Genomic DNA, 15,809 nt, shown 5'->3' on the forward strand with positions numbered 1-15,809 from the left:
TATGGCTCAGAACTATGACCCACTCTCTCTGCAATCTACAAAGATTTATCATAACTTTGCAAATTCTGTCTTCATCCTAGGTGTAACATCCCCAACCACGGAAACTCTGCTCCAAAGTCCTCCATCACCTCCTAAAATCTCCTTTTCTCTCCCCTTGCCTTCTCCTACTTCATCACAACAAATTAGTGCACTGTGTACTTGTATATGTGCTAGAGCAGTGGGGACACAGCCCAGGTAGAGTAAGATAGACTTCCTTTGCCTTGTGTTGAATCAGGAGCTCACTGCTTTGCTTTTCTCTGTGCAATAATACTCTTCTTTTGCTCTTCTTCTGCTCCTAGGACTTGAGAGGAAACGACAGCTGTAACACAGCGAAACTAGAAATAAGACCAATGCTCCCTAAACTTTAGCAAAACTCCATAGAAAAACATGCAGGAAATCAGCTTGCTGGATAGGCTTGAGGAGGCAGCTGTTTGTGGCATTGAACTGAACCCAATTCTGCTTTGAGATCTCAGATACACCAATGACATTGTCTTGCCGACTCAGTTTGGTGAATTGCTGCAAAGGATGGATAATCTGGTCAGGCAAGAAGCAACCCATGTTTATCTGGTTATTAATCTGGATAAAACTAAATCCTTGGCCACAACAGACAAGCAGTCTCCAGCTCCAGATGACATCCAGCTCAGTATTAAACTGTCTGGATGGGATGTCGAGCAAATGGCAACTGTCAAATACTTGGGCATCGTCATAGACGGCGCTGGAGGATGTTCAGCAGATGTGAACACTTGTATAGGAGCAACTGCTGCCATGTTTTGGGCCCTTCAGTGAATTCTGTGGTGACATCATGATATCAAACTTTCTGTGAAGCTACAGATCTGTAGAACCATAGCCAATAGGACTCTATTGTAGGGAGTTGAACATGGACACGGAGGAAGTCCTGAAAAACACCAGACTGACGTTTTGAGTCTCATTGCCTCAATCAGAGGCTTCATATCAAGTAGCAGGACAAGATTAGAAATATTTGAAGCTGATTCCAGCAACTGCCTCCGTCAGCACTGGTTCAGCTTTGGTGGCTTTCTTTTTCTAGACATATTAGAATGGAAGGCCAACTAATTCTGAAGTGTGAGTGCCAAAAAGCTTTGGTTGTGTGATAAACATAAATTGCATACCCAGCCAGACCACCTTAAGGACCTAGCCAGAGGTTGACCTGGGTGGCACTTGATATGCCAGGAAGTCATGTCCCTTTGGGATTTGCCATGATGATGGTAGAACTGTGTGTGTGTGTGTGTGTGTGTGAGGTGAGTAACACTTTTTGGTTATATCTTCACTGCAAAACTTAGGTGTGTTTTCGATGTAAAATGGAGACAAGCACTGGTAGTTTTTACCTCCTGTGTAGGTAGTCACAGTGAACCCTATGTCCCACACCCAGAGTTGACCTTGACTTACTGAATCAAGACAGTGCCATGTCTCCACTAGTATTTTATATTGAGAATATTTTTTTTTGCAGTGACAACATAGACTAAGATACTTGGGTTCTCCCTTCCTAAGTAAATGCTTTTCCAGCAGCTGCTTGGCTTTAAGCAAGATTGCTACCCCAAATTCTCTACATTGTACTATATTTTTTCCACATGACGACAGGGGATGGGATCACTTGATTGCCTGTTCCGATCATTCTCTCTGAAGCACCTGGCATTGGCCACTGTAGGAGGATAGGATACTGGGCTAGATGGACCATTTTTCTGACCCAGTATGGCTGTTATGTTTTTTGCCACTGCTGCCAATCCTCTGTAGTTTAATAATAATTTCAATGTAAGTTTTCTACTTGATGGAGTTTTAGATTTTTGTTCACAAAAGCAAATTTAAAGCCTCACTGGCACAGGCCAACTCCAGTTAAATGATGTTGGAGAGAGGAAAAATATTTTTGATTGTGATGGTTCATAAATGTTGTTGTATAGTTTAGTTAATTCTGCAGCACACAAGTGTCCCCATATGCGATATTTCCTGCTGTGGCTGGAGCAGAATCCTGAGGACTTCTCAGGTGCAGTGCTGAGGGATAAGTTATTAGATGCTTTCAGATCTGAGTTTTATTGGCTACACCAAAGGAGGGATGCACCAAAATACTCCTCTGAGTATAATCAAAAAAGATTTTGCTGAAGATTTTGCTATTAAGATTGCCAGGTAATGCTGCTTGCTCGGGTAGGGAAACATCCCTTTGATGCTTAGTTTTGTTTCAAATAAGAAAACTTAATGGAGTGAAATTTACATTCATTTGTATATATAAATGACATTGAGTCTGTAGAACTTTTTTCCATCTCACAAATCATATTTTAATGCAATCTCAAACTACCATAAGTGCTGTGGCTTGCAAATAATCTTAGCTTCCATGTCTTTGAAGAGATTTTAGCTCTGGACTGAATACATACACTGCTGTAGCTTCACTAAGATCAAAATTCTGAACAAACTTTAGGCACTGGCTGAGGTTTGTTTTGTGTTTTTTGACCACAACACATTCATTTGAAAGCCATACTATCCGATTCCATTGATGAATACTTACATTTATAAAGATAATGGGAGTAGGATAATGGTAGTGGCATAATGTTTTTTATTCTAGCAGTCTGTCTTTCAGTTTCTCATTACTTTCCAAAATGTTCACTTTCCAAGCTGAAATTTCCCAAGCATGGTCTCTGCTTGAAGGTGAAATATTTTCAAAAGTTTGAGCAAAAAGAGTTTTGTATCATTTTTGAGAATGAGGAGTGTGTGGGGGAAATTACTTTCCTCAATTAAAAATAAATCTTGACTTTTCTCCAAAAAAAAAAAGATAAAATTTTCAAGTGCCTAAATCACTTGACACACTAAGCCTCAGAGTTTCAATGAGACTTAAGTTCCTAAGTGACTTAAGGAGTTTTGAAAATAGACATAGGCTTCTAGTCACTTAGGTCCAGCCAATAGGAATTAGGTGCCTAAATACTTGTGAAGACCTGAGCCTTTGTAATTTTTTGAAAATTTTACCTGAAATGAGTGTAGCAGAAAATTTACATTTTCTGGATGAGGAGAAACACCTGTGAATGTTCAAGTGAAAACTGGCAGCAAGGCAAAAGCAATTTGGGATGGAGATGCATTTCCTATTGCGTAGGTCCTAGGGAGATTACTACAGCTGTCATGCTGAACTAGCTGTGACATACTATACTTTGGGGAAGCATCTTGCAACCCCCATATTCCTCATTTTCATATAATTGTGATCTTACATATAAAGCATGCCTTGTAAGGTATCAGGGGAAAGGTTATGACCTGCTGAAAGTCATTTCTCTAGCCATCTATGTATATCATTAATACATACAAAGTTATGAGAATTGTGTTTTAGTGACAACCACAGATTCTGTAAGTTGGGGAATCAGCCAGATATTAACTCCCCAGAGGCAATAGCAAGGAAAGTAAGTGACTCCCGGGCAGGGTTTCAAACAATTGTTCAGCAAGGGAGTTACAATTCAGTGACTCACCTGCATGAGGCCACATGAGGGGAATTGCTCAACCTTGCCTGGACACTCGGCAATGCCCCCAGACATGCCTGGACCTGTGTTCCCCAAGCACATAGGACTGAGGTTATAAAAATGAATACAGTGGCCATATGTGGGGCCTTTCTCCTTCACCCACCTATGCTGTAAGCAACAAGGACACTCTATAGACTCCAACTGAGGGGACTGGCCTAGATTTCAAGGATGAAATCTGTGTACTATGAATGGCTATATCCAGTGGGGTGAGAGAAACTGCTTAGTCTAATTGTTGCCCAGTCGAATAGGATTGAGAGTTTACACTGCATGCTTATATTTTATTTCTTTTGGTAACTAGCTCTGACTTTTTGCCTATCTTTTGCAGTCAATAAATTTGTTTTACTGTTTATCTTTAAGAGTGAGTTTGCATGAAGTGTGTGGCAAATCTGCACAGGTTTTGCAAAGGCTGGTGTATATCCACTTTCCATTGATGAAGTGGAGAACCAATTAATAAATCTGCACTGCCCATCTTGAGCAGTGGAAGACAGTATATTCCTGAGGTACTGTGCTGGGAAGTAGGGGGATTAGGCTGGTGCCTTTCTCTGTGTGATTCATGAGCGGCTCTGAGAGCATTCATGCAATCTAGCTGGGTGTGTGGGGCTCCACATGCTGTTCTGCTGAGTGATAACAGCACCTGGAGGGGTTTGCTGCTGGTCACTAGCAAAGCATTGTGCCCAGGCTGGAGATCCCATCACACTAGCTTCCACAGAATTGTTGTGCAGCAAACACTCCACAGTCTCTCCCACTTACCCCACACATTTGCCCAAGGCCTATTCATGCTAAAAAAAAAGCTGATCTCAGAATTTGAAACTTGTTGATTAAATGCTAACCACCCTCCTCTGATTAGAGTTGGGCAAATAACTTTTTCTTTTTGGTTCTCTGGAAGTTCTGAAAAATAGAAAACAATCATTTAGGTTGAACTGAATCTGAACATTTTTAAGAATTTTGGCCAATTGGAAGAATCAGTTTTAGTTTGAAGGACTGGTTTTTGTTTGGGGCAGTTTTAATGTGCCACAATCACAAAGGAGCCTGAAAAAGTGGTTGATTAGTAGCTACCTTATAATGTTTAGCCCAGTGGCTAAAATACTCAGCTAAGAGATGGGAGATTTAAGTTCAATTCCCTCCTCTGCATGTTACAGTAGAGAGACTTGCTTCACCAGCATGTGAGGTGAACGTTTCAACTATCAGGCTGAGGAATCCTTTTCAGTCTCTGGCCCAATGTCTATTCTTTTTCATTCAGTCAGGAAACAAACATGAGAAGGACTCTATAGCTTGGTGGTTAAGGTATCCACTTTGGCGGTAGGAGAGCCTAGTTGAAATCCTTGTTCCAATGACTATTTAATTAGCTATACAAAGTGGAACAACTTCAACAGGAGAGCTTGGACAATGTATACCTATAGGCCAGTGGTTATGCCACTGTTCTGACAGGAGGAAACCTGAATTCAGATCCCTTTTTCACATCACACAGAGGGAGGAAATTGAACCCAAGTATCCCACATCCCTGGTTAGTAGTCTAACCAGCAGGCTAAACCTTATAAGGGAGGCCTCCACCTCTAACTGTTTTGTGAATGACATCTAAGTCCCCCCAAACCCTTTTTTGGCCTAAACTGTTAAGTAAATTTATGAATAGTTTAGGATCGACAAAAACTACATTTTTCAGCAAATAAACTATTGCTCTGAAAAAAATTGCCTAGCTCTATCTCTGACACAGTCCCTGCCATTAAACTAGTTTACTGAAATACCTCAGGGAAAGCAAACGGAAAAAAGATGTGAACACTGTCAAAGTGAATTTGTTTCAAAATGTCATTGAATTTTTTTGTAGTATTCACCCAGTTCTAGCGGGGCAGCTTGCACTGAAGTTGCCTGGTGTGTGCCCTTGTTTCTTGGAGAAATAGAGGACTTCTGTCTCCATGGCTGCCAGTATAGCATCTTTCACAAAAAACTAAATTCATGTACAAAAACAGTAAATGTAGTCACTGGGATTTATTCACATCTCAAAATGTAGGCATTTACCAGGGTAATTCCTATTATCAGTAAGGGGAAAATACTGGGGTCTGTTGCTCCTTTAAGCCCAGAGGAGGAAGAATTGGGGGCCAGGCTATCCCATTCCAAGAGTCCCATGCAGACAGAGACCCAGGGAAGAGCAGAGGTGGCTGCTGAGAGCAAGTGGTCCTAAGGTAATGCTTTGTGGCCAGGAAAATCCCCAGGGTGTTACTGTTCAGATTAGCAGCCAAAGAGCCTTGTAATGTAGGTTGGGGCCAGACTCTCCTCTCTCTCTGCCAATCAGGGCAAGTTGTGGGAAGGAGTGCAGTATATAAGCAGGTTTTTCCTCTCATAATGGAGTGAAGTTAGTAGGAAGAGGAGTGCTTTATTTGTTTAGCTAGTAAGCCTACAAGCTGTTTGTACTCTGTCTTCAGGCTCTGAGGAAGTGTTAAAGGAACATCCTGTTCTTCCCCTCTCCAAACCTTTCATCCTTTCTGCCAGCAGCAATGCCTGGGAAGGCAGGGTCATCTTGTGAAGATATAATTCCAGTTGTGTTGATTTCTCAGGCTTTGTTGCCTGTCCTGGGTGGAGGTAATTTAAAGAACCTGTTGGGTGTGGCTGGCTCAGAATTGCAGCCTCCCACAAGATCCTATGTACGTAAAATCCCCTGAATATGGAGAGAATAGACCTCTGTACACTTTTTAAATTACTTTTACTTTGCAAACTTTATACAGTGATTATTTTATAGAATGTTAGTCATCCTGATGGGATTATAAGCCACAAATTTACTAGGCCCAGATCCAACAATGACTGAAGCATTTAGGTGTGTGAGTAGTTCCCATGAGACTACTCATATGCTTAAAATGTCAGATGTGCTTTGCTGGATTGGGGTTTTAAAGAAGTTTCTTGACTAAAGATGGGCTTGGAGAAAGTTAGCGAAGCCCCCTGGATGTGCATTAGAACTCTGAAGCTCTGGTACATCACTAACAGTTGCTTAGTAAACACTAATTGTCTTTGAAGTTTTTGTAGTTTGATTTTTCTCCATTTGATGTGTATTATGCAGACATAACACTGCAGAATTATTTTTACTGTCTGTCACCATACTTTAAACATCCACCTCTTTATGAAGTATAATAGCTAGCCAAGACAAAATGTTACAAACCAGACAGGAGGTTATCTGAAGTTTCATTCTGTGCCTGAAAGAAAAATGCTAATGCAGTACACAGGGTTACAGCTAATTTGCCATCAACTGGGGTTTTTTTAGGACTAAAAGGATGACTGTCATGTTGCTTATTTAGCTATGAAAAGACTGATCTTTGTTCTCCATTTATTGCATTGTCCAGCTGTTTCATGTTGGCTGTTATGTTATTGCATTTTGAAAGGTTACAGCAGAAATAAAATGACAGAATCTTCTTACAGGAACCCTGGGCAAAGAATTTATTAGTTAAAAGCGTATATTGGTGCTGTGCTATTAAAAGGAAAAGTACAAAGCACTACTGACAACATTATGAAAATGAGAGAAGCGCATTTTTCTTAAATCAATGGCTTATATATACTTTCCATTTGGAACAAAACTGTTGTAATATAAAAAAATACAAACAGTTTGGGGGGGAAGTAGTTGTAGGAGGGTATAAATCTTAGTTTTTGGTAATGGGTTAGAGTACATAGTCTCTCTGTCTCTTGTGTATGCATAAAGGTGCTGGAAAATGCTTTCTTTTAAGGCAGTGAAATAACTCTACTTTCAGCATCCTGCTTTGAGTGGGATTCTGAATGCTCCATGCATTTCTTTGTTTTGGGCTTCTGTGTTTCCCTATCAAATCGATTGATTTTTTTGTTTGTTTGTTTGTTCACAGCAGCCATGGTGATTCTATTCTCCTCCATGTAAAGCCAGGAGGGCAGGTGGTCTACTCCAAAATAGCACTTTCAATTTACACAAGCTGCTTTTGAAGTGAGGAAAGAATCCATGTTGAAGCCTCCAGGCAAAGGGCTATTGACAGCACTACCCAACAACCCAAGGAGTAAAGGTCCCAGTGGTTGCTAAATCTGGGTTTCCTACTGATGGTAAGTACCTTATACTGTCTACCAGTCCATTGCTTGATATGTCTAGTTCCATGAAGTTCTTTTTGTGTAGGTGGTTAAATGAAATGTTTTTCTTCCAGAACATTCCTCTGTCACTTTATGATGTTATAGTTCAGTGCATGACCTAGTGTTCTCAAGAATATTTTGTTCCTATCATTATACTTACAATGGACCTAAATGGGGAAACATTCTGCCCAGTTTAAATCAATTAAAATATTTCCATTGACTCCAGTGGGGCCAGAATTTCACCCATGGTTTAGGATTCTAGCACATGCATCAAAATTCTGGGAATTAAAATGTTCCCCAGGAGCTGAAAAGCTAGAAGATATGGCCAATAAAAGGTTGGCTATTTCAGGAAGAGATCATCAATGTTTGAGGTTGTGCATGTGAACCAAATAAAAACAGGTCTACCTTTAAATGTGAAGCTTGATCAAAAGGCAAATGTGAATAATGCTGTTTAAAGACCAAAATCATTAATGAGAGCCACAAAAAATGATGGAATCAAAGTGTGTGTGGGGGGAATCAAACCCTGGTATGGGCAGGATTCCAAAACACAGGATTGGCTTTCATGATGTCAAGGGGTATTGTTTCTGTTCCTTGCTTGGACGAGAATAACTCTTAGGATCAGATTCTCAGCAGGGATATTCGTATTTGAGTTGAAAATTTGCTTTCTGTGAATTTTCTTTATTACTTATGTACATCTAGATGTTTCCAGTAACATTCCTGCCATTAAACATGTTCACTAGAATATTTGTGGAAAGTGAAAGCACAGGAGCATGAAAACCGCCATCATGGACACATTTTATTCATGCACATATTAATTTTGTGAAGAATTCATTTAGCTCTACATTGCATCTTTGAAGGTACTAATACAAATATGGAATAGGCACATTTTTCTAAACTCGGTGAGAATTCTACAAACCCTATATAACCTCTCATAGATCAAGGCCAGATCCTCAACTAGTATAAATTACTGTAGCTCAATTGACTTCAAGCAAGCAACCCTGATTTGCAGTAGCTGAAGATATAGCCCAGGGTCCACTATCTGTTTTTATCGGCTTCCTTCCATTAGGGCAAAGTGTATAGAGGTACATATTATGTCATAGGATTTTTGTATAAGTCTTTGTACAATATACTAATGTCTAAATAGTTATTGCCACTTGTATTACTTAAACAAATTCCTGATGAGCACAAGCAAAATATTGACACCATGTTTTTACTACAGAGCTCAAGTTCGTGAGGCACAAATGGCTAAGGCCCAGATTTTCAAAGGTTGCAGTACTCAGTGTTCCAATGCCTGTGCCGGTCGATGGGATTTAGATTCCCAAGTGCCTAAATCCCCTTTGAAAATGAGTCTTAGGTTCTTAAATCAGTTTAGTGTTGGAACACTGAAATACCTAAATACCTTTAAAAATCTGGGTCTAAGGCTCCACTGCACCCAGGAGATGCCTCTAACCCACAACAACAAGGTTTTTGTTTTGTTTTGGTGTACGTGTTTTGAGAGAGAGACTTCCAGTGTCAAATTCACAATTTATTGGGTATGTTCTGTGATAGCAGGGGCAAAGCTGTTATCTCACAGCTGAACTTATTTACCCCAATAACACCACTTGTCTACAGACTACTGTTTGAGAGTTGTGTGAAGCATTGCCAGCTGGTCTGCTCCTCTCTCTGTGATGAAGTATGTGTCAGGTTACAAACAGTATCACTTCCTGCTAGTTGTAGCTACCTCCAGGACCCCTTCAGGGTTTCCAGAGGCTTTTTTGGTCAGCTAAAAGGGACTTGGGGCGTGTATGTGGGGAAGGTGACATTAAAATGAGAAGCATATGTCTTGGAGGGGAGTATGCATGGTGTTATCAGTGACTCTAGGGCAGTGGGTCTCAAGCTTTCCAGACTACTGTACCCCTGTCAGGCATCTGATCTCTCTTGTGTACCCCCAAGTTTCACCTAATTTAAAAACTACTTGCTCACAAAATCAGACATAAAAATACAAAAGGGCAACAGCACACTATTATTGAAAAATTGCTTATTTTTACTATATAATCAATTGGAATATAAATATTGTACTTACAATTTCAGTGTATAGACTATAGAGCAGTATAAACATGTCATGGTCTGTATGAAATTTTAGTTTGTACTGATTTCACTAGTTCTTTTTAAGTAGCCTGTTGTAAAATTAGGCAAATATCTAGATGAGTTGATGTACCCACTGGAAGACCTCTGCGTACTGCCAGGTTGAGAACCACTGCCCTAGGGAATGGAAATGAGAGAGTGGAACATGCCTGAGTCTGGCTTAGCAAAAGGGGGCCAGAGATGTGGTGGGCTGACGTACACAAAGGGAGCTGGTGATACCTGGATTCAGAATCTATAGGAAAGAGAGGCTAGCTCACAGGGAGTTGTACTACACATGATTTAACAGGAGTCTCCTGGAGCTAGCATATTGGTTGCAGGCTGTTTATGTGTTAGAGGCAGAAAGCCAGATAAGCGGTTGTGAGCATGACCCAGAGAGGCAGCAGAGAAAGAGCTTCTTGAGCACAGAACTCGTGGTGGCAATCTTGATGATTTCTGAGCAATAATTGCCTGCTGGTGTTTCCCTGAACACAGTAGAAAAAAGTACTTTGTGTACATTTTTGTAAATAAACAAGGTTACGCTCAGAATATACCTAATCATATAACTGATTTCTCATCCTAATGGAAACAAACCTGTAAGGCCCTGAATGTGGCTAACAACTTAAACCAGAGGGGCAAGAGTGCATTCAGAGTAGGGTGACCAGATGTCCCAAATTTATAGGGACAGTTCTGATATTCGAGGCTTTGTCTTATATAGGTGCCTATTGCTCCCCTCCTGATTTTTCACGCTTGTTGTCTGGTCACCCTAATTCAGAGGGACAACTCCATATCTGGGGTGGTTAATCAGTGATGGGCTGGGTGGGTCTTCTGAGCTGCCCGTTGCAAGGTGAACCTTCCCAGTCATGTCTGGGAGGATCAAGTGAGAAAGTAAGATTACACGTGAAATGCTATGCTGATCTGTGGAATATTAAGCTCCTCTGGTTTTTATTTTCATGGCTATAAGTTGAACTCGTATCTAAATGTCTCCAAAGCTCTGATTTTATTAAATTGACACTTTCATTTCCCTTACTCACAGGAAGCTGATGTCCCTATTTAAAAGTCTAATCCTCATGCACTATAGCGTTCAGGATGGTTGCTTAGATTCAGTTTATTAGCTATGGGATTCTCTGATGCCAAAAGCCAGTCACTTTGGAAAGTCTGCTTAAGGTCTGACAAACGATGCAGTGCTCCCCTCTTTGAAGACTCAGACCTATGTCCTCCTGCATGTGCATTTGCCTCATAATCTGGACGATGCCAGTATTCTAAAGGAACAGAACACTTTTGACTTATACATATTCAAACATGGTTTATATTAAGTGACTGAATTTGTGTCTCAGTATTGTTCCTAGTGGATCGTTATGCCCCTCATAAATCTACAAAACAATCTGGGACAACACAACTCAGTTGCACTCTACACCTGGGCAAAACATGCTACTTGATTTGCAGAAACTGCAGGTCTGGTGGACATGCAATGCAACCTATTCTTCAGAGTTCTTTTAAGGCATTTCCCTTCATTTTGCCTGGGTCTAGCAGATATGCAGAGAGCAAACAGGAAATCCCAAGGTTGCACTCACTTGGAGGAAAATTGTATTGTAAGAAATATTACTCTACTTCTATCAAAAGGCAACTTTCTGCAAGGGTTTCCTCTGTAAAGAACAGTCAAGATCATCTTGTACATGAGCATGAAGTCCTAATGCACAGGAGCCTTGCTTGCATAAAGTCTGCAGGACTGAGCAGCTCATGAATAACACTCTTCAAGGTAGCGAGCACTTAACACAATAGCGTTTGCAGAATTGGGCCCCAACTTAATGCTTGCCGAAGTGTACATTTTGTTCTATATTCTTGTGATTGTGGAAATGCTCCTCTTGACTCTCTAGCACTCTTGCTAGTTTGAAGAGGCAGATGGGATTTTATTAGAGCTATAAAATCAGAATTTAAACTTTAAATGTCCCAGGATGATAAATAATGGTTCATGATTATATCTGAAAATGGTGTGCAAAAGATGTAAACAAGTCTTTGAAACTTGTTGGTATGGCAAAATGAAGCCATTTTTCTTTGGGATGGAAGCTAAATTTTGAGCTCTCAATTTATAATCTAGAACTTTTGAAAACATTCTGTTTCATCAAACAAAACTGTAAGCATGGGGAGAAAAGAATTCTTCTTTGATGGCAAATGACTTTAAAATGTAGTGAAATGTGTATCTGTAATGAAATTGTTAATACTTAACACAGAAGCATAAACACATACCCAATTCTGAACCTCATGGCCCGACAGGTCTAGGTGCTTTTTGCATACTAGACTCCTCTGTAGTATTCTGTGACTGTATCTCTCTTCCAGTGCCCCTGCTATTTATTTTATGTAATGGGATAGGATCATGACATCCATATCTCATTTTTGTGAGGGCCCTGAGGGATAGCATTGAAGCAATCTTAAAGCAGCAAACTGCAGTTTAACAGAAAACAATGTAGTGCAGGATATTTGGCCTAGAGTAGCAGACTACAGTGAGCTATCACAATTCATACTTTCTTTATACTCACAAAACTTTAAGTTTTTCTTAAAACCAGACAATGTTAGTGCTAATTTTAATATAACTACTAATAATCCATTTCATTAGGCATCACCCTTTCATCTGGGTGTCTCAAAGTGCTCTTCAAATATTAATGAATTAAGCCCCATGACACACTCTTGTGAGACCAAGAGAGATGTGTTATCACCACAGGGGAAAGTTGAGAGAGAAGTTAAGGTTAATGTTTTCAACTTGGATGCCTGAAGTTAGGCATCTGTATCTATAGTTAATTCTCCGACTAGCACCTTTGCAAATCAAGCCACTTTTATTTAGAACCGTAAATATGGATACAGGTCCCCAGCTTAAGGCATCAAGTTGAAAAATGTTGTCCCAAATGAAATGCTGGGGACACTTGGACCTTCCAATCCAATGCTTTAACAACTAGACATTTCCACTTATACTTCTTACTTACCTCTTCCCCTCACTATTGTGCAGAGTGCTTTGTGGTGGCTGGCCTTCTAACTACTATCTTTCCACCTCAGGGCTGTCTGCATTTCTGTGGGGATGTCTTTATATAGGAGCCAATTCTGACATCTTCTAGATGGGCAAAACTCCCGTTAAGGTCTCTGGGAATTTTGTCTAAGGCCTGCTAGATGGGTCACAAAGGGCTAGATTATGGCCTATCCTCTGTGCTGGTGTTAGACACCCTGTTACCCCCTCATACCATACTGTTTTCAATGCATGGGGAGTAGAAGGCTTCACTGGCACAGCATTCCCTCACCGCTACCTTTTGTGCAAGTTGATGGGAAGCCTTCACCTTCCTAACATGCCCAGTGGTGTAGCTTGGTCAAACTATAAACTAAATGAAGCTCCACTCTTCATAGAATTCTGGGGAGATCTCATTGGGGTTGACCTTGGCAAATTGAAGCACCTGTACATTTTTATATAATATCAGTAGATTCTTATAGCATTTCATCAGTGACAGAATCCTCTGGCTTTCAAAACCTATACTGTAGCAGTCGGTGTGTTATGTAATATCTCTATATGTTCACACCACCTAGTGTTTCAGACCCAAAATTCACACAGGCTGCTGAAAAAAGGAGATGTTGGAGTCCACCATCAGATAGAGGTAGTGTTCTGTAAAATGTGGCAATTGTATCACAATTACCACAAAAACACTTGCTGCTATTTCAATATTAAACTAATTCTCTTCCTATCATCACGGTCTGACCTCTGTCAATCCAACTCCATAAAGCACCATGCCTGCTGAGTAGTCAGGTGTGGCATGAAACTTTAGTAGAATTCAGAGGTCCACAGGGCCACAAAGTTATCACCCATCTACAAGTGTTTCTGGAAGTCGATAGGGCACCGAGGTGGTGGGTTTTTTAAATTGTATTAATATGGACTTAAAATAAAGAATTACAGTAGGACCTTAGGGTTAAGAACACCAGAATTTTGCACTGACTGGTCAACCACCAACCTCATTTGGAACCAGAACTACATAATCAGGCAGCAGCAGAGACCAAACAAAACCAAATACATTACAGTACTGTGTTAAACATAAACTACTAAAACAATAAAGGGAAAGTTTGAAATTTCTTTTTTGACAAGGTCAGGAAACTATTTGTGTTTGCTTTATTTAAATTAAGATGGTTAAAAGCAGCATTTTTTTTCCTGCATAGTAAAGTTTCAAAGCTGTATTAAGTCAATGTTCAGTTGTAAAGTTTTGAAAGACCAACGGTAACATTCTGTTCAGAGTTACGAACATTTCAGAGTTATGAACAACCTCCATTCCTGAGGTGTTCGTAACTCTGAGGTTCTACTGCATTTTCAATAGTAACTGAACAAAAATTGATATTAACAAAAATGTGGCAATATAGAAATTGTCATTCTACCATATGGGCACCTGGTGCTCTGAGAGCCATTATAACTGGGTTAATCTTCCTCCTCTTCCATGCGTGGAGGCTCTTTGTTTAAATCTTGCTAGCTTCACAGTACAGTGCCAACAAATAGGTCTCTGAACAGCTTTGACTGCCTTTCTGGGTATCCTTACACAGCCTGTAAGCAATGTGGCAGTAAATCTCAGATGCTGGGTCAACAGGATTAGGCTCGCAGGACTCATGCTACAGCATTTAAAAATAGCTGCATAGATGTTGTCTTTGGCTCTGAAGCCCACCCCTCTAGGTTTCAAAGTCTGAGCTCCAGCCTGAACTGCAACGTCTACACAAAAACAATGAGGAGTCCTTGTGGCACCTTGGAGACGAACACCTTTATTTGGGCATATTTTTCCTCCCTTGGTATCCTACTGTTAATTGAATTGTCTCTTTAGACTGACCTCACAGTTGGTAAGACAACTCCCATCTTTTCAGGTATTTATACCTGCTCCTGTATTTTCCACTCCATGCATCTGATGAAGTGGGTTCTAGCCTATGAAAGCTTATGCCCAAATAAATTTGTTAGTCTCTAAGGTGCCACAAGGACTCCTTGTTGTTTTTGGTGATACAGACTAACACGGCTACCACTCTGAAGCCTATATTGAGGATGTCACCCAACTATGCATCATCAGCAAATATCATTAGTGCACTCCTATGTTTTCTCCCAAGGTGTGATGAAGTGAGAATTTTTCTTAATATTTTGTACAACTACTGTGTGCCTCAGATTCCGCTATGCGCTACATGGTTAACTAGGTGGTGGGAAAAGGTGGGTTATTCTTTGCAGCAATGCAGGTGCGATTGATACCTGGCTGTCTGGGGCCCTATGTCCATGATGAACCCAGAAGACAATGGCTTGGACTTTGGTGCTTAGCAATGAATGAGCAGGGACTGCTGACTCCCTCTCTGTTGGAAGCCAGCCGGTTTTGGCCAGCGCGAAAACAAAGAGCTAGGAAGGATGACCAGGTGACCTGTTTTTCCCTGGAATCAGAACAAAGGCTGGAGGAGGGGCCCTTGGGTATAGTCTGGGTTGCTGGAAGCAGGTCACTCACTTCTGGACTGGGGAGAAAGAGGAGGCTCTGGGTTCAGGATTGCCCCAGGTGGACTATGCTGTAACTTTATATGGAAAAGTACCATATAATCTTCATCCTTGTAACTTTGCAGATGTTCAGTTAAAGTTATTCAAGTGAAAGCAGTCTCAAAATTAAAACATTGTAATCTGACATTACTTTGCAATGTAGATGTTTCACTTTCTGGTTGGTCCCTGGCTGAAAAAAGTGACACAGTGGTACTTTACATTTGTTTGGATAATAAAATGCATTGCAGGTCTCCAGGGTTCCTAAAGCAATTAATTCAATTGACACTTGAAACCTTGTCATGCGAGAACTGAAAATTGATTGTATTCCTAAACTGTAAAAGCATTTATTGTAACGTGGGTATTGATTTACAAAATCAATACTGATTTCGGTGTGATATGGAGGTACTTTGCTAAGATGGGGGAATCTCTTTTTATAAGTTACTTTGGAAAGACTGCAGACCTCTGGGGTTCCTGAAGACATTCAGATCACAGACAGTGTTTTTTAGATTTAAAGGGACAAAAACTACACAATAACTAGCTACTTTGCTCCTAATCAATACCTTTCAAAATGCCCCCACGTT

The 15,809-nt window shown here is 40.5% G+C and overlaps 1 long non-coding RNA gene across 1 annotated transcript in view; it reads left to right on the top strand.

Annotated features, from left to right (window-relative positions):
- The first annotated feature begins 7,388 nt into the window (after positions 1-7,388).
- The window catches only part of LOC142070845 (uncharacterized), a 96,882-nt gene continuing 88,461 nt past the window's right edge, over positions 7,389-15,809 (top strand). Inside the window, exon 1 of the long non-coding RNA XR_012666767.1 lies at positions 7,389-7,589. This is a non-coding gene — a long non-coding RNA (uncharacterized LOC142070845). The remainder of the gene's footprint in view (positions 7,590-15,809) is intronic.

The sequence above is a fragment of the Caretta caretta genome, chromosome 2, assembly GCF_965140235.1.
Source record: "Caretta caretta isolate rCarCar2 chromosome 2, rCarCar1.hap1, whole genome shotgun sequence".
In the NCBI taxonomy this organism is placed as follows: Eukaryota; Metazoa; Chordata; order Testudines; family Cheloniidae; genus Caretta; species Caretta caretta.